Genomic DNA, 26,893 nt, shown 5'->3' on the forward strand with positions numbered 1-26,893 from the left:
CTCCTAAGGCTCAGATAGAGCAGACAGACGCCAATCTTCCAAGTGCATCCGACAAGGCTCTCTTTTATCCCGTTCTGAGTAACATGGAGCTACGTATAGCTGACTGTCGTTGTTGCTATATAGAAGAAGGGAGAGAGAATCAGGAAAGAATCAACGCACAAGGTGTGCCCAAAGTATAGGTCTGTGGTGGCTGTGATGAGGTATGAAGGCCTCAATGTGAGGATGGAGGTGAAGACTGGCAGGGTAGGAAAGAACACTTGAAAGAACAATAGTCCTTAGCGGTTTTGTTTTTTATTAATGCAACATGGATATAAACATCCTATTCCTAAAATTATGTAAACTATTAAGAAGCCTCTTCCTTCTTTAATAAAAAGACCACGGTAATTTCTTCAGATTGCTCCCAATTATATGTGCATTTTATGATGACGATTTATTTGAAAGTCTCAAATATGACTGAGTAATCAGAAAATTATGCTCTATCTTTTGTGTCTCATTTATGTGGTATCTTTGGTGATACAGAGAAAGTGGTTGATATCAACTTAGCTTCATAAACTTTCCAGTCAATCTGGTACCTATATTATTCAAGGTTATCTCATAAAACAATAAATCTTTATGTATACATAAAACATTTAGTCAACTAGTTTATTCATAATATTATTATTTTACGTGGCTAATGCTCAGTAATACATAGACTATTTTTTAAAGTGAATTGACTGTATAATCATTTTTGCAGGCACTCTTATTGCCTGTGAGCCGGAAGATCACATTATAAGGTATATTAAACATGTGTGATGACTATACCTTATGAAGAATATAATCCAGAAACCTTTAGACTCTAGATCACCATTGACAAAGAAATGGGATGATATTTTCATAAAACTATAAAGAGTATGAGTTTCCTAAGCCCACAGCACTCATTTTAACAGTGTTCTTTTCCAACAGATTTCCATTTATTAATGTATATTTAGTATATTATCCAATACATATGATCTATATATGACTAACTTTTAAATCACTATAACTTTAAATGCCAACTTATAAAAGGTTTGAGAAATTCCATGACTTCAGGAAAAGGGAGAAGACTAAAAAATTCTAAGTACCTTCGATTTCAATTAAAAGTTTGTATTTGAACAACTGATCCTCCATTCTGAATAAGATAGAGATTACTGTACATAGCAAACAGAAGACCTTGACTAACTAAAAACAATGAAGTTAGTCTGGAGGACATGGCAAAATCTTACTGAGGGCAAGATTTTTAATTCCTTTCTTCCCAGAATATTATGCCAAGGTCCATGATGGTTTCAGATAGGTAAGCTATAGGCTTACTAGCCTACAGGAACACGAACCTGAAGTCCTGTGAGATCTTTTATGGCCATGCGAGTCTGTGAAATGTTGTAGTTAATTCTCTGCTATCACCTCACACACAGCACTAAATGTATTTGCTGGCTGGCTTCCCTCTTTCTGTCAATGGTGCCACCATTCTTCCAGCCACCCAGGCTTGAAATTTTGGAGTTAGTTTTCATTCTTTTGGCTTCCTACCCCTTAACCCAGTCACTTACCAAATTTATTCAATGCTTTTATGTCTCTTTCCCATCCAAGCCTATCTCACTTGTCTCATTGCAAGACCTTAATTCAAACTCCTATTATTTCATGCCTGTTCAATTACAGTACTCCTGTAATTGGACACTTTTTCCATCCAACTGGCCCCATGTGCCACCACTAGATTAATCTTCTTTAAACATTACTTTGATCATGTGATTCGTCTTCAGTGTCTCTGTCCTGTGTTCATCTGTTGCACAAGCTGCTGTTCCGTTCAGCAACAAAAGGGGTGTGTGACTATATTCGGGAAAGACTGCCTGCAGTAAACTCTCAAGGAAATCCACGGTGCTTCTCAGCATCTTGTGCACTGGAATTTCACATTCCCATTTTTTCAAATTTAGCTGTATATGGAAAATTTTTTTTTCCACGTAAAAATCATTAACATCTCTGAGATTGAATATTTTAAAAAACATACTTTGGGAAACATTCGTGAGTATCATAATATCCTACATCTCCTTAGCTTGACATATTTTTTCATAATCGTGCTCCATTTGGACTAGTCTTTTATTACACTCTCCGCCCCACACAAACCAACACCATGTCTCGGTCTACACTCCCTGATCAGACTTATCCCTTCTTTGTTACTTTTACTGGTTAATTAACCAAAAAAAAATCATTTGTATCTTCAAGATCTAATTCAGTTCCACCTCTTTTATGAAGATTTTGTAGTGCTCCAGTTCCAAAGGTTAGATAGGTCTCCCATGTTATGTGGGACACAGCAATGAGAACAGTTATAGAGTAATGCTCAATCCATTCAACTCAGTTTAGCAGATATCTGTTAAGTCCGTTCTAGTCACCAGGCACTGATGATAGGAAGTAGATGATGGAAGGCCCTCCACTGAGGTGCTCAATGGAGTGTTTGGAGACTTGGAGATATTGCTATAAAAGTGATATGAAAAGTACTATGGAAACCTAGTTCATTCTACTTGGAAATCGGGGGTGGTGCTCATGTAAAGCTACAGAAAGATGGTCTCTGAGCCAGCTCTGGTTTAATCAAAACGTTAAACAATTATCATCATTAGATAATGAGATTAGATAATTGTTCTAGATAACCTATATCCTCGTATTGGACTCAAAACCTGTAACATAAGGCTGTGCTCCATGGGACAGAGGACCCTCAGTCACCATTACCTCTTACGAGTTACTCATTCAAGTTGAAAACTATTCCCAAGTAACTCTTCAGTTACTTATTCTTCAGACTATAGAAACCCAGTTCGTTTTATCTTTTCTCAAAGGTCTGATTTTCTAGTCTTTAATCATCATCCTGTTTCTCTGAACTCCCTCCAAAGCCTCCACGTTCCCCTTGACTTGTCGATTCCACAACTGGTTACTATGCTGTGTCAACAGCAGAGAATGTCATGCACAACCATACAACACAGTGAGGGTTGATTTAGTTAAGAACCCAACTCACAAACACTTATTCAGAATATCTCAATCCTGTGGTGCAAAACTTGGCCTTGGCTCAAGAGTGTTTTAATGGCCTGTTCAGACAGCATTACATGAGGGTGATGATTTTTTAAAAATTCTTCTGGGCATAATATTAAGCTACAGAAATTCCCAAATAAGTACATCCACACAGCACCAGATATTTAAGAACTATTTATGATTTCCACTCTTTAGTTGTTTAAATAAGTATGACACATTTAAAATATTTAAGATATATATGTATGTGTGCATACATATGATACATATATACTATATAAATATGTATTAAATATCTAGTTATATAAAATTAAATAAGGCATGTAATAGGTTTTTTTCCCACATGATTTAAGTTTTGAGGCTTGTGTGTGTGTGTGTGTGTGTGTGTGCAATTATGCATCTACCATCAGAGAACACATGGTGGCATATTTCTTACTACTACATGAAGAAGGAAAGTAGAATATATCCTTAATTATAAATGAGCACTGGGTGTTACTCACAACTGATAAATTATCAAACACTGCATCCGAAACCAAGTATGTACTATATGGTAGCTAAGGGAATTTAAATAAAAAAATAATAAATGAGCAACAAAAAATTAATCAAATTTTAATTTATAAATTTGTGGCACAGAAGGCAGAGGGAAAAGACATCTCACTAATAGAGGAATAATAATTGCACTGATAGGAGATTTCTTTTTTTTTATTTATTTATTTATTTATTTATTTATTTATTTGACAGAGATAGACAGCCAGTGAGAGAGGGAACACAAGCAGGGGGAGTGGGAGAGGAAGAAGCAGGCTCATAGAGGAGGAGCCTGATGTGGGGCTCGATCCCATAACGCCGGGATCACGCCCCGAGCCGAAGGCAGACGCCCATCCACTGCGCCCAACCACTGTGCCACCCAGGCGCCCCTGATAGGAGATTTCTTAAAAGTAACAACAGAAATGGGAAATCAACAATAAGGAGGGCACGTGATGTGATGAGTGCTGGGTGTTATACGCAACTAATGAGTCACTGAACAGTACAGCAAAAACTAATAATGCACCATATGTTGGCCTACTGGATTTAAATTTTAAAAAAGAAAAAAAAAACAAATGAGAAATCAAGGGAATCTTCAGAGTGCTTGAGAAAATAACTATCAAACAAAAATAGTGTACTAAGCTAAAACAGCTTTAAACAAACAAGACTAAATTCATAATATCTTCAGGTAAAAAAACAAAATTTCCACTAATTGGATTTAAAAATATACTTCAAGGAGGAGGAAAATATGAGGAAAATTCAAGATATAAAAACAAATGGTAAGAAAAAGTGGTGAACATTTATTAAATCAAGACAAATATTATCTGGTTTAAAGCAATAATATTAATGCTGCTACTTAAAATAAAAAGTGATTTTTAAAGAACAGTAATAAAGTACAGGAAATTAATAGCATATAAATTGGAGATCAGGTCTTTATGAGGTCCTTATATTTTTTGGGGGGGAAAGGGGGGCTAAAAATAGGATTTAAGATATTGTTAAGCTTTGTACTTGAGTAACCAAATATGCATGATAAAAGTTCAGGAGTGATCACTAAAATAGTAGCAATATTAAGATTAATTCTAAGTCTAGCTTGAAATTTTAACATGTTAAACTTTGGGCTTCATTCAATATTCATGATATAATTTCCAGACTAACTTCTAAATGGGAAGAGATGGATGAATTCAAAACCCAGTGAATTTTTTTTAATGTGGAAAAATAAGAAAAATAAACTACAGTAACTCAATAAACCACAACCAATCCTGAAGAATGCAAGAAAGGGAAGAAGAAAAGAAGAAAGGGAGAGGGATAAGGAGAAATGAGAAACTTGAACTAACCTTGTTATTTAAAAGACAGAAATAATGAAATGGTATTTAAAAAATCCCAGCTTATATATATGTATTCAGAATACACCAACCGTGATCCCTAAACAGCTTCTAAAGACTTCTACAGCATAAAGACACACAGTTTTTTTTTAACTAAAGGGACTGTAAAAGACATACTCAGGGTACAATCAACAAAAGGTAGCTGATGTCTCAATATTAATGTCATACAAATAATGCATTAAGACAAAAGCATTATCAGGAAAAGATAATTATTATATAATAAGTAATAAAGAGTTCAATTCATCAATAAGCTAAAAAAATTAAACTTGTATTCATCTACTAATTCAGCTCTAGAATATATAAATCAAAAATGCATAGAACTTCAAGAAGAGGATCATTTGGTTAAGCATCTGACTCTTGATTTCAGCTCAGGTCATGATCTCAGGGTGCTGGGATCAAGCCCCGTCTCAGACTATGTGCTCAGTGGGGAGTCTGATTGAGGACTCTCTCTCTCCCTCTCTCTCTCTCTCTGCCCCTACCCCACTCATGCACACACTCTTTCGCTCTCAAATAAATAAATCTTAAAAAAAAGAACTGCAGAAATAAATTAACTAATTCATAATCATAGTGTGAGGCTGTAATATACCTATCTCAATGAGAAGTGGCAAACAAAAAAATAAACTTATGTAAAATTTACCAACAAAACTAACAAACTTGATTTAATGGACATACATGCAATTATGCATCTACCGTCAGAGAATACAACTTTCTCTTGAGCGTACAATAAAACTTTAGGAAAACTGAATGTATGCTACTAGGCCATAATTCAGTACTCAATAAATTTCAGAAAGGAGGTAATTTATAGAACATGTTTTTGGTAAATAACACAATTATGTTAAAAATCAAGGAAAACAATATAAATCTATTTACATCTCATAACAAAAATTACTTCTAAGAAAACATAATAGAGAGTTGAAATAGAATTACTGAATGAAAATGAAAACACTACATATCAACAATTGTGGAATGTATAAAAAATGGAGCTCCCTAAGAAATTAATGAGCTAAGCATCCACCATTACAATTTGGAAAAAGAATTATAGAGTCATCTTTAAACTGTAGGAGGAAAGAGATAGTGAAGTTGAGAACATAAAGTAGCATAATGAGAAGTAAAGTTTCAATAAAAGAATCAATAAAACCTCAATTTTTTTTGGAAAGACTGTTAGATAAACTCTCAAGATAGAAAATAATAATTAGGAATGGAAATGGTGCAGAAATACACACACAACAGAAGTTTTAAAGAAAGGACATAATGAACTACTTTTTACCAATCAATTTGAGGATTAGATAAAATAGATAACTTAGTAGATTTTCGTACTCAAACAGAATATCTTGAAAAGCTCTCTATTTGTACTTTAAAAAATAAAATGCACACATTTAAAATACTCTCACATACAAGCGCAAAAATACCAGGGTGGCAGCATTTTGTANTTTTTTTTGGAAAGACTGTTAGATAAACTCTCAAGATAGAAAATAATAATTAGGAATGGAAATGGTGCAGAAATACACACACAACAGAAGTTTTAAAGAAAGGACATAATGAACTACTTTTTACCAATCAATTTGAGGATTAGATAAAATAGATAACTTAGTAGATTTTCGTACTCAAACAGAATATCTTGAAAAGCTCTCTATTTGTACTTTAAAAAATAAAATGCACACATTTAAAATACTCTCACATACACAAGTGTAAAAATACCAGGGTGGCAGCATTTTGTAAGGAGAGTTTTTCCAAAATTTCAAGTACAGGATTGTTCTAATCGTATTCAAATCTTCTAGACAATGGAGAGTCCTATGTTTCAACTCATTCTTTGAGGCCAGTATAATTTTGGTACTAAAACCATGGATGCAAAAGTTCCAAAGAAAATATTATCAAATTGAATTCTACATTGTATAAAAGAGATTCCATAATGATCAAACTAGATGCAATTCAGGAATGCAAGGGTGGCTTAACATTTTGAAATCTATACACTTACCTCATCACACAACACCGATTAAAAAGACATGAGACAGAGACTAAGGCAGCTGCCCAGAGATGTGCCTCATCAAGTGGCCAAACTAGGACTTCCATGGGAACAATTAAATAGTAACCGTCTCCCATGAGAAAGACGTAAAAATTAAATGAGTTAAAAAAAAATACAAAGGAGGGGCGCCTGGGTGGCACAGCGGTTAAGCGTCTGCCTTCGGCTCAGGGCGTGATCCCGGCGTTGTGGGATCAAGCCCCACATCAGGCTCCTCTGCTGTGAGCCTGCTTCTTCCTCTCCCACTCCCCCTGCTTGTGTTCCCTCTCTCGCTGGCTGTCTCTATCTCTGTTGAATAAATAAATAAAATCTTTAAAAAAAAATACAAAGGAAAGTGGCCAACATATGGAAAATGTTCTATGGATAGGGGAAAAAAATAGTATTCTTTTAACTACTTCGTATTTTGCCCAATCCTTCACCCCTCCCTGCTGCTCACAAAACTGCTTGGATTTAGAATCAAGGGTATACAAAATTAGGGTATTAACTGTAGGGTTGTGTGTTTGGTTTTTGTGTGTGTGGGGGGGCGTTCTACTAGGTTCTGGATAATGTAGACACTCTTCAGCTATCTTTAGAATGGGGCTCATTGCAAAGCGCAGGCATGGTGGTAAAGCAGATGTTGGGAAGTTATTGTCAGGTGAGAAGATAAATCAAAGATGCTGGATTGTGATACTCAGAATGATCCCAGAAAGCCAAACAAATGGGTCAGTCTAATAATAAATTGGGCCATATATTAAACCTAGCTTGTTCCAGATCACAGCAGTGGAAGCAGAATGAGTTTGGAACCCTGATTTTAAATGTACATTGCCTTTTTACTATGTTGCATGGAAATTATAGAAACACTTTTTAGTGTCATTTCACATTTCTGAGCATTTTCTCTAGGTCCCTCTGCTAATTCCTGGAAACTTTCCATTCAGAGTTGGACTCATAATCAGATTTGGCCAGTCAATACCAAGGCAACTGTCTGTATGTTTTCTTTCCACTGTATCACAGGATGCCAGCACACAGCTTAAGAAACAGTCAAGAAAATGAAGCCTGTTTCGAGAGGGGCTGATTAAGCAAGACAAAGTCAATTAACATCTGATTCCTCACAGGTTTCTGCAAGCAAATTGTTGCAATTATCCAAAACCAGTGAGCAAATTGTGAGATTATTAAAAAGGGCAGTCATGGCTCCACTGACATGGTCCTGCCACTGCTGTCAGAAATTCTGTAAGAGGCTGATTAAGGAACAATTTTCAACACGCAAAGTTTGCTGCAGGAAAATTTTCCCCTTTAATGATAATGTGTATATTAAAATACAACTCCTCTATATTTTATGTAATTTTAAGTACATTTCAAGTGTAATGTGCTTATCTGCATTTTGTATTTTTAACAGTTTATTGTTTTCATTTACATATAAAATAAATGCAACATCTTTACAAAGTGTGTTTAGTATATACATGTTGTCACAGCCAGGACATTTTACAGCTCTATGGAATAAAAGATAGACTCCACTGTTACTGTTTATAGTCTGTAATAGGCAACATAAAAACAAAGTCCACATTAGTTATGTAGACAGCATACTTTTATGAGCCTGTTAAACTTTGTTTTCACAGGCTACTTAGTCATTTCAGAATAGAGCCTAAACAAACTACCCATATATTTACTCTGTTTGTCACCAAGAATTAAGATTTGATCTCATTATGTAGGTGGTCATTAATGCAGGATTGCAGACATTTCTTTACCATGTTTACAGAAGAAGCTACCAAGAACCAAAATGGAATGGACCAGCAGATAGGATATGACAAGATTTCTTTCTTAACGTGGATAAAGTGACATTTTCAACGAGCCTTCAGAGCAGACAGAAATTGGGTTTTTCAGCTGACATGGCTTGGACAGAGATTTGTAATGCTGTAGTTACAAGAACTTATTAAAAAAATCCACCTCCATCTCTAAAGGGGAGGGAGTTGTAAATTGTTTGTTCAATCTTAGATTTTTGCACTTTGAGATAATTCAATGAAGTGTGTTGTCCATAGTTTTAGAAGGATACAGAACAAATAATATATGCTTTAATGAGTATGGCCAGGGCGGTGAATAAAAGCAAATCACATGGAGAGCATTTTCAAAGTACCAGGATTGTTTAGGGTTGAGGAAAAGTCAGGGTTGCCTTCCTTGAAAAGATAATGTGTGTACAGCTAGGAAGGAGGTGAGTTAAATGTGTGGATGTCTAGAAGTAGTGGAACAGAGACCACACGTAAGAGTGGGCCAAACACTTAAGAGAACCAAACAGGAGGCCAAAATGGCAAGAGCAAAATAAAGCATTTGAATTTTATAATGGAAATTTATGTGACTGAAATATAACTTAAGTGGGAAATATTTATTAGGACGACACACCTTTTTATATGCTATTTTATCCACTTAGGAACTCACGTTTCTTGGAAATTCATTTATATTTATTCATTCAACAAATGCTGAATGAGCACCTATTATGAGCTAATGTTTTAGGGTGTTTGGATGCATTAGTGAAAAGAACAGCCAAAGACTCCTATTTTAATGTAATTGACCAATGATCATGACCAATCAGGGTGTAGCCCTAATTTAAAATAGATTAATACTAGAAATTCTATTTAATAGATGTATTCACATGAATGTGTGTTTTCACATGAATTCACATGAATACACCAAAAGAGAAATCTCTCCATTGTATGTCTAAGATAATGAGTAATTTAAAAACTGACATGTAATAATAAAATTGGAATGATAAAAATCAATGGGTAGACATAACAGAAGAATTTCCATTGCAGTCAAAAAAAAGCCAGGAATAGCCATCATTATGTCAATTATTCTAAAAGTTCTAGTCAATGCAGTAAAAATGACTACCAAAAAAGGGAGACTACAATCCACTCTTGGTAGATGAAGTCTTCTATTACTAAAGAGCAATATGAGAATGAAGTGAATAATTATTAGAAATCATAATAGAATTGCACAGGAAGCTTTTATCCCCAAAATACATACAGATATCAATAATTTCCCTATATATACTAGAAATAGCCAGCTTGAAAATATAGTATCTATACATTAAGAACTATAAAAATTAATGGGATATTAAAGCAAAGATTTAAATACGGGCATACCCTTTATTGAGAACACTCAATAACATAGTCTCAAAAATTAATTTAAAAGTTTTTGCTAGTTACAATTAAAATCTGATTTGGTGTTAACTGGTGAGTGGTTTTGAAGTTTATCTAAATAATAATAATTTGAGTATAGACAAGAAAAATGATGAAAATAGGGGAAGGGTGAAGAACAATAAAACTTCAAAAGTTAAAATACATGATATAAGCCAAAGAACAGAAAAACTGGACAAACAGAAAACCCAGAAGTAGACACATATGTATATTTCAATGTATTTCATTGAATAATAAGTTAAAATATCAGATCCATGAAGAATGGACTCACCCATAAACTAGGTGTCTTTCTTATACTACTTGTTCTAGAATGCCTTTTCCCTTGTGCTTTCAGCTCAAGGTGGGATCAAAAATCATCACTGCTGAGAATTTTACCTTCCCTCTGGGGCCAGCAAGGATAAATTCAAGCAATGAGTTATTTCATGGCAAAAGACAAAAAAACAAAAAAATACACCCCAAAATATAACTCACACAAACACATATACACACATACACATTCACACATACAATGACCAAACTCCCAAATTAGCTTTTATTGTAAAATTTCATCATGAAGTGTGTTATTTGATTAACTAATAAAGTTTATTTTTCCACGCTCTAAATGCCATGGAATCCTGTAGATTGTCCCTAGTACCTCCATCACCAGAAATGGCTCCTTTATCACAAATGTACCCAGGAAGTCCATACTCAGAATGCAGGTGAGATGGATTCCATGGTATTAAAAATGAGTTATATCGGTCTGAGGCATCCACAAACCAACTATCGCGGTGACTATCGCCAGGTCTACTTTCCGGCGTGAAATGGACTCTGCCATCAGTTCCTCTGCCACAATGGCTACATAACGCAAGTAACACTAGGCGGATGCCTGCATAATCCTGTTTTTGTCTAGAGAAATACCAAGTTAAAATGTTTTATCTTCATTTTAGACTACCCGCTCCATACCAATAAAGAAGTTCCCATACACACACACACGTCCAGAGTTCCCATATGTGCACCACCTAAATGAAAGCTTTCCCTAACACTTAAGAACACGTACATACCATGGACTATGAAATATTACATGGAATATAATATGTACATTACAGGGACTACATAATAACCAATACATATGTATGTGTTATATCTCACACACACGGACAATAAACACACACCATATATCTATATATATATATGTATATGTGTGTATATATATGTGTATATATATATAGCTTTTCTTTTAAGATAATTCTCTGGGGGCGCCTGGGTGGCGCAGCGGTTAAGCGTCTGCCTTCGGCTCAGGGTGTGATCCTGGCATTACGGAATCGAGCCCCACATCAGGCTCCTCTGCTATGAGCCTGCTTCTTCCTCTCCCACTCCCCCTGCTTGTGTTCCCTCTCTCATTGGCTGTCTCTATCTCTGTCGAATAAATAAATAAAATCTTAAAAAAAAAAAGATAATTCTCTGAAGCGTATTTGTTTTACATCGAAGGGCACACATACTATTTAGAGCTTTAAAATCAAATTTTCCCATTTTCCCTTAGAAAGTTTATGCCACATGTTCATTAGGCTTGGAGGCTGGAGGTTAAAGGGGAAAATGTCCTTTTCTAGGAAAAATTTTCCTTCCTGAGTTAACTTATAAAATACTTACGCTGGATGTGGTGATGGGAGAAAAATACAATTATTTAATAGATTTGATCTGTTTTAAAATGTTCCTCTAGACATAAACCATAAGAGACTCTTAACTACAGAGGACAAACTAAGGGTTGCTGGGGGGACGGCGGGTGGGCTAAACGGGTGATGGGTACTAAGGAGGGCACTTGTTGTAATGAGCCCTGGGTATTATGTATAAGTGATGAAATCACTCAGTTCTGTTCCTGAAACCGATACTACGCTATACGTTAACTAACTTGAATTTAAATAAAAACTTGGAAAAAAATTTTTTTAAAGAAGAAAAGAAAAAAAAAGAAAATACAATGTTCCTCTAAAATTTATAAGCCCAAACTACATTGAGCTACAGTTACAATAATTATCCAACTAACAAAAAGACACAATTACCTAGAATAGCTTTAGTTCTCAAACTGCCAAGGTGCTTATGGTAATTTTTCTCAAAAGAATCTTTTCCATATTTAAAATTTTTAAAATAATGGCTAGATGCACACCAAGGAGGGAGACCGGAAGAACATGACTTCAAGCCAAGCCTAACAAGGTGTCACAGTTTCTACTAACCTTTTGCATTTGGCACCCAATCGTCCTGTTGGAAATGCACACTGAGAGAGGGATAAACAGGATGGGCTCACGGATCCTTAGGAGCCTCAAGAATATAGCATTTGAAGATTTGTTCACTGATTTTGAACAGAGCTATTAACAAAAGTCCACCCCCACTTATAGTCAACCCCCCTTCCTGGAGGCACTGAATGAATAGGACACTGATTCAACGTGTGGCTGATCCAGAGCAAGGCAGCAGCGGTACCTGTCTGTGATTTTCATTACTGCTGGGCTGAGTCTGCCGCCATTGGTTGTGGCCAGAGTATCACATTTCCCTTCCATATTTCCAACCCACGTTGGCTCTTTGAATGTTTCACCTTAATGCTCCAGCGATCCCAACAGTGCATGTAAGCTCAGTCGAGGTTACCTGGACGTGTAACCTCTCCAGGATTGTACTCCTTGAGCCTCCATCAGACCTGCTTTGTCATAGAGCAGACGGATGAAACGAACACGTTACTCAGAAGGAAAGAAATCTGTCCAGCTTCTAATAGGCTTATGATTCATCCTTTGACGGCTCACAGGCCTTTCTGGACAACAGCGATTGGCCATCTGGTTTCATTGGGGATGAGACATTCAGCAATAAACATGACTCTTGGTCCTCTGTCCCTCTAAACCCAAGTCACAAATATTGTGAGTCAGATGTCCCCGCCCAACAACACAACCGCCCCTGAGCTCAAATGCTCCTTTGACAGAGCCCATGCCACCCAACTTCAATTATGCCTGGGCCACATTTCTTTTGGAGGCACTACAGGATTTTTTTTTCTAACATCACACACACACACACACACACACACACACACACACACACGCGCGCACACAATTTTTTTTTTTAAGGAGGCAGAGGCATCCAGCCAAATAAACTACGTTAAGCAGTGGGTTCCATTTTAGGTGTTGACAGTGTATAATAAATCCAGGCCTACCTAACATTTACAGGAACGTTATAAAATGAGTGAAATGGCATGAGTTGGTTGCCAGGCCAACCAGACAAACACAATAAACAGGCAGCAGTGACAGGAGTAAGTTACACCATCTCTCCGGTCTGAAATATATCACTTTACATTAGTCTTTGACCACTTTGAAAGCTCTTTGTTTTATATTTTTCAAAATGCTCTTTTACAGCATAGATTACCATTAAATCTTTTCAGATGAGGAAGTTTCTTTTTTTTTCTTCCCGAACTTGCATAGCTCTAGAAAGTGAACATTTATTTTTATTTTAACTCTAATTAAAAAATAAATTCAAGCCTTAAGAACAATGTTAAGGCTCAAATCCGAAAGGTCCCTTCTGGCAGATTAAAAAGAAAAAAATTTCCCTAGACTAGAAAGAAAATAAACAATAACAGTAGTTAGTATACTTCGTTGCTTTAAAATGTTCTGTTAAAATGGCAGCATTTGGCAGTACTATTTAACTCTTTAAAAGTCAGTCTGCATTCTGAAGTACTTTCTTTCCTAAAGAAGAATATATTTTATTATAAACACAGGGTTCTAGAACATTCTAGCTGGAAGGATCTTAGAAATCTTCAAATTACTCCTCTATTTGGCAGAGTAAAAAAGAAATAGATAACTTAGGGTTTTTTAAAAATAATCATTAAAAATAATGACATCTCATTTCTGCGATTTATACTCTACAAAAGTATTGACTTTTATTCCTTTAGCCAATATTCACACAAGTGAAATAAGCTGTACCTCACTTATTTTCAGCTTCGGCTTTGAACAGCAAAGTAGAATGATTTAGATTTTTCCATACAAAATGAAATAAAACTATGCCTGTAAGACATACACAGAATACTTTTAAAACTCAGTTTAACCTAATTTGTTTGACCCATAGGAAATATTGCCAGGTTATCAACTCTCCTTGCGAAGGGCATGTTTGTGAATAGGGTGACCAATTTGTCCCCATTTGCCTGAGGCATCCCACATTTGAGCACTGACAGCCTGTGCTTTAGAAGACCCCTCATGTCTGGGCAGAAAGGCATACTCACGTACCTACTTGTGCTGGTAATTTATCTCATTCTCATTGCTTTTCAATACATTTCACAAAACCTTGTTTGTCGGTTACCCTGAGGAAAATTTCACCCTTCCCTAAAAACATTAAAAGGGAGGTAAGTTCCCTGATGATGGTTCATTTCTTTAGAATCCATATTTCAAATCTATTTCTACAGTAGGAGTAGTGGGTTTAGTACAAGGCACTTATAGTTAACTTACACATCATTTCAAGTTTCTGGGTTGTAGCTATATCAGCAGAAGAATTTCACTGCTGACTCTGGAAGAAACTAGCCTTGTTTCCCATTGACTGGTTTATCATTCTTCTACTTGCACCACCAGGACTTAGTTTTAAGGAAAACAACATAAATATTAAGGGAAATCAGAGAAAGAGAAAGGACAGAAAGGTTAGAGGGAGCCCTCCCGGAACTTGGTTACAACAGATCATCAATTTCCAATTCTTCTTCCACATAATGCTTTGAAATGTCCAAAATTGATTGATATTTTAGTATAAATGGCACAACATTTGTTATATTGACTGGAGAAAAGGCATTGTTCTTGCTTCCTATGGGCAGAATTATAAGTCACCTCTACAGATACCTCTCCCACAACTTTCACTTTCTAATTCTGTATTTTTGTCATGTTATAGGCAGCTTGACATCTAATAAAGCTTGAAAAAAGTAAAATTTTCTGATCAAAATGTTTCTGCTAAGGAATAAATGGATGTAGATTAACTGTATGAAGAGACCAGGTTCTTCATGGCTTGCTGTTCCCACGCTCTTTGCCATATAACCTTGAAGTTTCATTTTCTAAATAGATGGGTCTATTTCCTCATCCTTCGTGATGAGTCTGTGATGAGATTCAGTCAACATGATGCCACGGAGTGAGGGTGCACCAATTCCAAGCCCAGGCACAAAGATCACGTGCATTTCGACTTTCTCTCTCTTGATCCTTTACCTTTGCTCTAACAACATGTCGGTGCTAGCCTTCCAGACAATGAGAAACACAGGCCCTGCGCTACTTGACTCCCAGCTAACAGTTATCAAACCGCCAGATCATCGAGTGATCCCAGTGGAGCCCAAAAACCACCCAGCGGAGCCCAGCCTAAATGAGCAACTAAACTCCTAGACTCATGATTTTTAAGATGCTTATTGTCGTAAGCCACCTGTTTTCAATGTGGTTTGTTATATAGTGTTAATATGATAATAGATTACTAGTAGAAAGTAAAGGGCTTCCATATCCCCCTACCAAAGCACACAGACTCTGTAAAAAATTACAAAGGAGTTGTGGTGTCGATACCTCCTAATACCATCTTGGGGCTTGATTACAACCTTACTGAGCCCATACTCCAAGCCAGTCAATGCTCACATGTCCCTGCTTGGCTGCTTGATGCTCTTCCCTGAGGTAATAGTACCTCAAAAGGTACTCAGGCTTGGCCATCATGTGCACAAAATATACTTATCTGGCATGTTATTCTAAAAAGAGAAAATCTGATTTCAAAAATCATATACACACCCACACAAATAAAGACTGAATATCCTCTAAGAAAGTTCTATTTCCCCAGCATACACTTCTAGATCCTGTTGTATTAGTACAATGCAGTAATGAGCCTCTAGATATCAAGAATGGAGGGAGACTACTTGGGAAGGCAATTGGCATACATTTTAAAAAAAATTTTAGACTATGGCAACTGACTTCCACAGGTAGAGCTAATTAACCAATTGGTTAATTAATACACTAATGCTAGAGTCCCATCCATGACCAGCATAATATCTGCACTTCTGGAGGTATGGATTTATTTCAGCACACACACTGGAATGCTGCTAAAAGATATCATTTCCATATTTTAGTGGACTTAATTTTTAAGCTATTATTGCTAACTCTCAATTCTCTATTTTGACTGTGTTCTGTATGCAGTATCTAGCAAATAAACATTTAGAACTTAAATTTCCTGATCTTCGATATTATCAGAAGTTTGGCACACACTAATTGTTTGCTTTGCTAAACAGATACAAGAATTACGGAACAACTGAAAGAGATGATTAAATGCCCTATGTGAAGAGATAACTTACTTTAATAATTACGCATAATGAGTGGTGCCTGGGTGGCTTAGTTGGTTAAGCGTCTGACTCTTGATTTCGGCTCAGGTCATGATCTCAGGGTCATGAGACTGAGCTCTGCATCAGGTTCCCCGCTCAGTGCGGAGTCTGCTTGGGACTCTCTCTCTCCCTCTGCCCCTCTTCCAACTTGCTTGCTCTCTCTCTCTCTCAAATAAATAAACAAAATCTTAAAAAGATAATTAGACATAATGATAAATGTAAAAAATAAGACATAGAATAACATTAGAAATACAATATAGGGTCACAGTAAAACATTTCTTATTTCAATTAAGACCTGAGAGAATACTAACAAGCTACAAAAGATGGCTACTTCTTGGGCCACAAGAGGCAAGACTTTCTAGCCTTCTGTAACTACTCTGACATCGCTCTTACCACATCTTATGGCCATTTGTGCCACACAGCTTCAAATTAAAAAGAAATATGTAAAAGAGATACTCTGTTGACCAACTATGGCCACTCCCATTCTTGAAAACTACCCTCAGAAAATAAACAGTAATGAAAGGGAATTGAAAGTGGTAAGAAAGGAAAAAGTGGTAAAAAAGGACAGTATTGAATGTCACGTACTGCCCTGAAATATAAGAAGCCTTGTTTTCTGATGCCCAAGTTTGACAATATTTCCTAAACGGTAAAGAAATAAACTGTGAGCTGTCTAAAATATTTAGCGACAGAAATTGCTAAATAACCAGTCTGTGTAGCTGTCCATGGCTGAATAAAGCTGCCGTAGTGCATGAACCCATTCTTAAGCTTTGCTCAAGTTCATCTCTACGTGTTATTTCCCTCAGCTACCCTTCCCAATCCTTGCTCACCATGCTGTTTGGAAATCTCTAGAGGAAGGGTGGAGTGAGCCCCATGACTCCTGCTCTCTTGCCATTTTTAGCTGCCTGCAACCTTTCCTGGCTGCCACAATTTATAGACTTGGGCTCAGTGGCCTTGCCAAATAACAAGCGTCTGGCTCATGAACCCTGAGGTGGACTCCCATTAAATGGAAACGTGTCCACTCCACCATATGAAAGCAAAGAAGGGGCCTGAAATGTCAATGTGTGAAAAGTCAAGGTTAATGGAGTGCAAGATTTTTATAAGAGAACCACCACCCTGCAATGACTAATTAAACTGAGTGAGGTCCAGATGGCAAGCATCTTTAAAGATGCCAATTATAGATTCAAATGTTTTTGTGTGACACTGTTTTCCTAGAAAGATTAAGTAGGAATGACGACTTGCTCTTAGTGTTAGGCACCATTTTATTCCACCAAAGATCTGGCCAATGCCTGCCCTTGGCTGCCCCTATGTGCACAATGGATGCTAATTTCATCATATATCCTAGACACAGAGCAGACACCAAGAACATTTAAGTATGTGTGGCCAGCCCAGAAAAAGAGAGTGGATCCTGGTAAAGAATCAGATTCCCCACATTTGTACCGACACACTCTTGCACAGTTACCAAACTGAACGACAGTGAAAAATTTACACTTACGAGGCCCACGGACAAGTTGGAATGAGGTGTACCCAATTCTTCTACTTTAAGACACAGAGAAGTCAATTTGATCCTTTTTCTCTTACACAGAGTCTCATATTTAGACGGTATTCCTCAATCTACTATTTTGCTCAACAGTCCTGCACAGCAGACTGATACTACAGATGTTATCAAAATAGTCCATGTTCAAAGCACTTTAACAAACTCTGCATTAAACTGAATTAAAAAGGGTTCTTTGCTATAAGATTTCTCAGCTCCTTTTCTCACTATGGTATACCATTGACTCCTGGAAAAGGATGAGATATTGTATGCTTGCCTTACCTCCAACATACATGTATACACACACACACACACACACACACATCAACGGCTTTCAGACTTCAAATTTTTAGATTTTAGAAATTTTTGTAGATGTATATTGACTGCAAAACTAAATAATTAAGGTTTCCAGGAAGAGGAAAAATGACAATTCTGACATTTGGGAACATTAATCTGGCAAAGGAATCAGGATATCATAGAACAAAGTGATAAAGCAAAGAGATTAGCTCAGTGTTTGGCTTGTTTCTCACTATAATCCTTATATTAGATATTTAAAGATTGCTAAAGAGAGAGTGGAAAGAGAAGCATGGATATAAGAGTCATTCAAGAGCTGGGGTGCCTGGGTGGCACAGTCCTTAAGCATCTGCCTTTGGCTCAGGGCATGATCCTGGCATTCTGGGATCGAGCCCCACATCAGGCTCCTCCGCTGAGAGCCTGTTTATTCCTCTTCCACTCCCCCTGCTGTGTTCCCTCTGCCCTTGGCTGTCTGTCAATTAAATAAATAAAATCTTAAAAAAAAAAAAAGAGTCATTCAAGAGCAAACCTAATGGTCTGTGGATCTTTCTATGCGCTGAGAGCAAGGAAGAGGTCAAAGATAATTCTGAGGTTTCAAGACTGGAGCGATGATGTATTAATAAAAGTTGGGGTGGGGAACTGGAGAGAAATTCAGGTTTTTACTTGTGGAATTTGAAGGAATGGGCATCTTTTGGAGATATGTTGGTAAAATGGAGAGTGAGCCTAGCAAAATTAACACAAAATACTCAGAGATACATTTTGTTCCAAAAGGAAGGAATGTTAGGCTTTTGAAGCCAGTGACGGACCTGCAGAGCTATCCTGTGTGATAGGAAAGCAGACAGTAAAAATGACAGCAGCGAAAAACCTGAAGGGCTAAGGGGAAGATGTTTTAATGGGTATTCTGTGCCTCCAGGGCCACCTAAGGGAATCAGATAGCGATTAGGGTATGTACAGTGGGGGGGGCGGGGAGGCGGTGCTGGAGGGGGTGGTGTTTGTATGTGTGTGTGAATAGTTGCTAAAGAATTCTTTCTATAAGGAAACCTGGAAATGAGCTGAATTTCATGGACGTTAATAGTAATAATTTTGGATAGTTATTACTGAGCACGTATTAAAGTCCCAGAAGTACTTTACATAGAGAATTATTAAAATAATCTTCCTGGTGATGGGTAGTGAGGAGGGCACGTATTGCATGGTGCACTGGGTGTCATACGCAACTAATGAATCATTGAACTTTACGTCAAAAAAAATAAATTGAAGCCTTTAATTTTTTGAAAAAAAAATCCTATTAAAAATAATCTTCCTATGCAAATACCACCCTTTCCTTTATTAAGCAATTGTATTGTGGTATATTGTACATATCTTAACATCTATCCATTTAAAGTACAGAATTCAATGATTTTTGGCAAATTTCCTGTGCTGTGCAGCCATCACCACGATCCTGTTTTAGAACACTTGCTCAATGCCAATAAGATAGGTCATGCTCACATACAGTTAATGACTGCCCCCATCCCCAGCTCTAAGCAAACAATCCTCTACTTTTTTTCTCTCTACATTTTCTGCAGGTACCTTTCTATTCCCATCGTCATCTGAGAAAACTATGTTATCTTTTTCCTCATTCTAAATAAAATTCTTCCAATCAGGATGCAATATAAGAAACAGAATGTCTTTGAAAATCATCACGAAACAACAATGACAAAAACAAAAAGTAGTTGACACCAGAAATATAATCTCTACAGAATGGAAGATGGGAGATATTTCCTACACTAAGTTAGTATTTTCTGTGTTCAAAAAAAAGTGTCCCAAAACAAGGAAATAAAGGTGACACTTTAGTCTAAGAAGCAAGATCCTACACGAAACCTGGTATGGAATCTGAAAAAACAAAGTCAACAAACAAACAAAACAAAACACAACAGAAACAGGTTCCCAGATACAGAGAACAAACTGACCACTGCCAGAAGGAAAATGGGGCAGGAGGATGGACAAAGTAGCTGAAGGGGATTAAGAGGTGTAATCTTCCACTTGCAAAATAACTAACATATAGGGGTGCAATCTAGAGCATAGAGAATATATAGTCAATAATATTATAACAACTCTGTATAGTGAGAGACAGTAACTAGACTTACTGCGGGTGACCATTTATAATGTATATAAATGTCAAATTGATAAACTATACACCTGAAACTGACACAATATTGTACGTCAAGTACTGGAAGGAAGGAAGGAAGGAAGGAAGGAAGGAAGGAAGGAAGGAAGGAAGGAAGGATGGAACCTGGTACCAGGAAGAAAATAAGGGACGTTTTACTCTGGGCTGAATTTTCAGACATCACTAGCCTGGCTAGGTGAGTTTGCAGAAAACTCCATTTGGCATTCTCCAGAAGAAAGCCTGATAGGCAATTTCACTGCAAAGACAGCCACTGTGGTCAGCAAGGTATTTTGATTTGGCCCACAGTTCGAGGAGGGGGCAGAAATGGGCCACATGGAAATTGGCGCTCAGAGGAATTGCATCTGGAAGGCAAACTTTCCAGGCTGCTGACGGCTCAAAATGTCAAATTGTTTGAAAAAACAAACACTCTGACATAACAGATCCATGCAATGAAGTTTTCAAGATGTTCCCAACAGAACAGCATGCAGCAGTTGGCACGATAAACCTATTCCCCAACCAACCCCCAAATACTGTCCCAACAACCAAAAGAAGACGATGAAACTTTGAGACTTACATAAAGTTGTTGAAAAATCAATTCCACCAGCTAGATTCCCCCTGCTCTGCCATTCATACAGTAATAATCAGATATTCTCTGTTAGACTCAACTTTTTTTCAAATGGCCCAGCCTCCTACATGTGGTAAGTGCACATTCCTACACCCTGAAAGGACACAGTCTAAATATTCTACATGTACTGAAAGATTAAGCCTTACAGATATTACAACGATAAGGCTCAGACAAAAGTAAAGAAAGCTGTTCAAAGTTACCTGTGAATGGAATATTCCTTCAAGGAGCTGAGAATCGATAATCGAGCCTGTGAAACAGCCATTGGACATTCGAGATATAAAGAAAGTTGGTAAGAAGTAGGAGATGGTAAAACTTCTGGGAATTTCTAAAATACAGTCCAATTATGCAAAGTATAAAAGTGAGCTTATTCTTTCGGAAGATATTTGTGGTTCACTGGTAGGCTGCTCGGCAATTCAATTGTGGTTTCTTTATTCTCACTCATCCTTAAAAAATGTGATGAGTGTAGTAAGCTGTGCATCCATTTTCAAGGCACAGTAAGTATGAAGTCTACCCAGCTCCTATCTGGCAAACGTCTTCCTGTCTCTGCAAATTTCCTCCATCACTCAACCCTGTGCCTGGCATTCCATTATCTTCCTCAATCACCTGTCTTATCATTCTGGTATCAAATCTATCAAGCTTCAAAGTGTTTTTCAAACATTCATATCTTCTCAATTTTGTTTTGTGTCTATATATAATTAAGAAAACAAAAGTCTAAGAAATACAAGATGGACACTAAGAAATACAAGCATGGGGAAGGCACAGAGATTTCACAAATGGTCCTTGCCCCCACATATGCTCAGCCTCCCTCACTGTCATCATTCCCCACCAGAGAGGCACACGTTACCACTGACAAACGTACATACTGACACATCATCATTACCCGAAGTCCATACTTTGTCCTGCACATTCCATGGGTTTGGACCAAAGTTTAGACAGGTACCCATTACTATGGAGTCCTACAGACTATTTTCACTGTCCTAAAAATCCTCTGTGTTCTGCCTATTTATCCCCCACCCCTCCCTGCAAGCCCTGAAAACTGATCTTTTTGCCATCTCCATAGTTTTGCCTTTTCTAGAACGTCATGTAGTTGGAATCATACAGTATGCAGGCTTTCTGATTGACTTTTTTCACTTAGCAACCTGCATTTAAATTTCCTCCATGTCTTTTCATGACTTCATGGCTCATTTCTTTTTAGCAATAAATAATATTCTATTATCTGGATGGACTATGGTTTATACACATACCTACTGAAGGACATCTTAGTTGCTGCAAATGCTGGCAATTATGAATAAAGCTGCCTTATACAGCTGTGTACAGGTTTTTGAGTAGGCATAAGTCTTGAACCTGTTTGGGTAATTACCAAACAGCACAATTTGCAGGATCAGATGGTAACGGTATATTTAGTTTTGTAAGAAACCACCAAACTGTCTTCTAACATGGCTGTACCATCTCACACTCCCACCAGGAATGAATGAAAGTTCCTGGGGCTCCACATTCTTGCAAGCATTTTATGCTATCAGTGTTCCTATGCTTTTAACAATAACATCTGGGGGCATGTACATCTGATGGGCCAACAGGATGATCATGAAAAATTGATTTGGAAAAACAGACAAAGCAAACTACCATGCCTAGCAGTTAGTCCTTTCTCTACAAAAAAAAAAAAAAAAAAAAAAAAAAAAAAAAAAAAAAAAAGATTGTTTTGTTCTAATTTTAGGCTTCTCCTTTTTTTTTTCCTTTTTTTTTTTTTTAAAGATTTTTATGTATTTATTCGACAGAGATAGAGACAGCCAGTGAGAGAGGGAACCACAAGCAGGGGGAGTGGGAGAGGAAGAAGCAGGCTCATAGTGGAGGAGCCTGATGTGGGGCTCGATCCCATAATGCCAGAATCATGCCCTGAGCCGAAGGCAGATGCTTAACCGCTGTGCCACCCAGGTGCCCCTCCACTTGTTAGTTTTTAATCACATGAATAAACATGATTCTTTTAGGGAAAAAAAAAGGAGAAACAAAGTACAGATAAGCAAGAGTAAAATTCATCCATAATTCCACCTCCCAAAATAAAAGAAAAACACTACCAACAGTTTAGTTTATGTCCTTCCAATAACCTTGTGCATGCATGCACATGCATGCATGTACAGACACACACACACAGCACACAGGGTATCCATTAGTTCTTGCTGCATAACAAACCATCCCAAAGCTTTGTGACTTAAAATAACAATCATTTATTTAGCTTATAATTCCTTGGGTCAGCCATTTGGGCTGGGCTCACTTGGGAGGTTCTTCCGCTGCCTTAAGTAAGTTAAGGGACTCTTCTTGGGAAGATGCCATAAGGGTCTCATTATCCAGCCAGTTTATCTGGCCTTGCTCTATGGATGGCAGTAGCAGGGTTTCCACGAGAAGCAAGAAGGCAAGTCCAATGTAGAAGCCCTTTCTAAGCCCCTCATTTAATCATGTATACCAGTGGTCTGTTGGCAACACGATTCACGTGGCCAATGCAGAGTCTGGGGCTGGAGAAATAGACTCCATCATCTGATAGGAGGGTCTGGATTGGGAGAATGTGTGGCTATGTTTGCAGTCATTCATAATCCTGCCACCCAGGGGGTGAGGTACTACTAACATTTCGGTTTATATGTTTTTCAAAAGCATATAAACCCACACTAAATTAAAACATATTGTAAGCGATCTCCATATCAATACATATTGCTCTACCTCGTTGCTTTTTTTTAATAGTTAGGAATTTTATTTTTTATTTATTTTTTAAAGTAAGCCCTACACTCAACGTGGGGCTTGAACTCATGACGCCAAGATCGAGAATTGCGTGCTCAACCAACTGAGCCATCTGAGCGCTCCCGCCTCATTGTTCTATATCACTGCAGAATGTTGCCCTAAATACCATAATGTATTTGACCCCTATCCTGATTCAACTTTAGAACATTTCCAATTTTTCTCTATCAGGCTGTAAGTAACATCTTCGTGCATTCATCTTTCCATCTATCCATGATTATTTTCTTACATAGGTCCTCAGTTAGCTTATTTTCACCTTCCAAGGCTCTTAAAAAATGCAGCCTTTGTTCATTAAGAGACATGGGGAAACAGAGACAGAAGGATGGAAATAAAGCCCAGGATAAAACCCTGACTATGTATTACAAACTTGTCACCAATACTAAACAAATTAAAATGACAAAGTAAAAGTAAATATAAAGATAACTATAAAATCATCATGGAATCCCACCTGTTTATAAAGGATAATTTGTAAGTATATTCTCAACCACTTCTGCTTAATTTATTGTTTCAAACAGGCAATATGGGACTATTGGGACTATTTTTTATTTATTTTGATATCAGCCTAGGTTGCTGTAGCATTTCCTTTAGCAACGTGTTGGTCTCTTCCTCAACACATCCTGAATCAGCTGCGTCCAGTTCTTACTGGTTCTGGGAACCAGGGCTCCTCTACCTTCACTGCCTCTCCCATATGAGTCCAGAGCCTAGAAGAGATCAGTTTACCCAATTTGGTTTCACTGGCAATGATAATCTTGGTGTCATGGCTCAGCCTCCCCACCTGCTTTTGGGCCTTTTCCAATTCACTAAGTACTTCCTCTTCAGTTTTTTCCCTTTCAAGAACAAGGGAAAATCTCTAGCACTTGATGTGCACCTGTATGCTGTGGGTACTCAACAAGCAAAACAGGAGAAGAAATAAAATAAACACCTTATTATAGTCAAGCTGGACTAGGTCCAAGGAGATGTCTAAAAGCTTTTGTCTGCAGAAAACTGAACTCACAGGGCTGATAAGGTGACTGGATGTCAAAGGTGTAATAAGAAATAAAGTTCTTTAAAAACAAACTGCAAACACCATAAAATTGTATTGTTTTCAGCTTCCCTACTGAGTGGCTTTGTTATGCGTGTGCATTACAACAGACAGCTATGCCAAGGGAAGACAAGAATATTCTAAGTTTGTCATGTGTTTATATATGACTTCCGGAATTAAGGTTGCATGTATGAATTTTTTACTCACCCTGTATAATTGATAGGGTAAATCTGGGAAAAGAGAAAAGTGAAGGGCTTGAAATTATGCTTCGCTTGGCTGTTTTTCTTCATTGTGTGATAGTTGCTGCTTAAAAAAAAAAATCCATTCTTTCCATGTGGTGTTTTTAACTTTCCATGGCTATTTTTCAGGCTCCTAATTCCTAGTTTGTGTATTTGGGTTTTCTTGCATTAGCTTTACTGGAGACATAGGGCAAGACAACGCTATACTGGATAATTAAATTTGCTCTTTTATAAAGGACTTCTATATGGAAAGATTAAGACAAAACAAGGATGGAAGATCTAAAATCCATTTGTGACACAGTGCTATAAGATTGTAAAGGTCATTGAGATTTATTTTAATCCAAATAGTACAGGATGGAGGTCATAAAACAATTAGATGATTTACTTCTTATTTCTTCTTCAAAATTATTATAAAGATTAGAATGCAATCTTACCATTTGAGTTGTCCTTTACCATTACTCAAAATCTTGTTCAGAATAAAATGAAAAGTATCAAAGTCTCTGGTCACGTCCCTAATTAGTGCTTAGCATCTCTGGGATTACATTTTCTCCCCAAAACACAAGGAATGCCTCCATTCATGGAGAAAGACCAGTTTCATTTTAAGCATGACTACTGATGTCCATGGCAAGTCTGCTGACTGAAAAGAAAGTGTTTATTGATTCAACCTTTCCATAACCCTCTACTAAAGTAAACATGTCTGAGACAACTAAGCAAAACATCAAATTTCACTCAACTGCCATGTGGCCCTCTTGCTTAAAGAACTTGGCATGGGCCACTCTCCAGTCAAGGCCCCAACAGTACAGAAGATCTGCCTTTTGTATGTACGGCAATCCCCCACACCACGAATTTTTTCTCTCAAATCCTCCCTCATGTCTCTCCTATCTTCAGTTAATTGCTGGTGCTTAAGAGTTTAGTATCACCCTCATTAGGTACAACTGTTGTAGCACATGCTGGTTTTATCTTGTTGTAAGTTGGTATAAACATCTTCTCATGGGAGATGAGAGAATAGGTCTGCATAGTTTCATCATCTTTGGAAAATTTCACTTTGTTGGTAAGGCCGTAATCATGCATCACCCATGACTTTCAGGTCTGATCCTAAACAAGAATTTTGTATTTTCAATATCTAAATCCCCAACCAAACATCATGGCAATCTGTACTAAACCCCAGATTTTACTCAACATGGGGAAATTAATAAACTATCTTCACATTCTTATATATAACTTTTGTCCTATATTACATCATCACTAAGGCAGGAAATGAATGGTTAAAGACATGCACATATGAGAATTAGTATTATATTTGTATTGGCATTTACACTTCATTTATTCATTCAACAAATAGTATCGGTCATCTACTATGTGTGAGGCACCATACTAGGTGCTGAAAACATAATGATAAATAAAACACATTCTCTAAAACTCATGGTGCTAACTCCCCAGGAGAGAAATATAAAGGTTGCGTCGTGTTAACTACATATGAACATGGTAACCAAAGGAAAAAAAAAAAGTGGTTCATTTATTTTTGATGAATATGTGATTTGTTTTAAAAAGGCATAGTTTTGAGTTTGTCTTCCTTATGAGGATTTTTTAGTTTCCATTGCTCCCTAAAGCAACTCTTGGAATAAAGTGCAAGATGATGCCATTCTTCCGGGAGAGTATGGCTTCCTTTTCCCCTTCTACCGTAGTAGAACCATGGATTCACTTAATCTTAAAGCTATATAAAACCATAAAGGTATTTATATTTAATTTAATTTATATTTAATTAAATTATTTATATTTAAATTGTATTTATATTTAATTAAATTATTTATATTTATATTTAATT

General features: G+C 37.0%; 1 long non-coding RNA gene across 2 annotated transcripts in view; it reads right to left on the bottom strand.

Annotated features, from left to right (window-relative positions):
• Nucleotides 1-21,351, bottom strand: part of LOC117795786 — a 175,566-nt gene extending 154,215 nt beyond the window's left edge. For both annotated transcript variants that reach the window (XR_004619926.1, XR_004619927.1), the window contains exon 1: nt 21,225-21,351. This is a non-coding gene — a long non-coding RNA (uncharacterized LOC117795786). The remainder of the gene's footprint in view (nt 1-21,224) is intronic.
• Between the last annotated feature and the right edge of the window lie 5,542 nt (nt 21,352-26,893).

This window comes from Ailuropoda melanoleuca, chromosome 13, assembly GCF_002007445.2.
Source record: "Ailuropoda melanoleuca isolate Jingjing chromosome 13, ASM200744v2, whole genome shotgun sequence".
NCBI classification, from domain to species: Eukaryota; Metazoa; Chordata; class Mammalia; order Carnivora; family Ursidae; genus Ailuropoda; species Ailuropoda melanoleuca.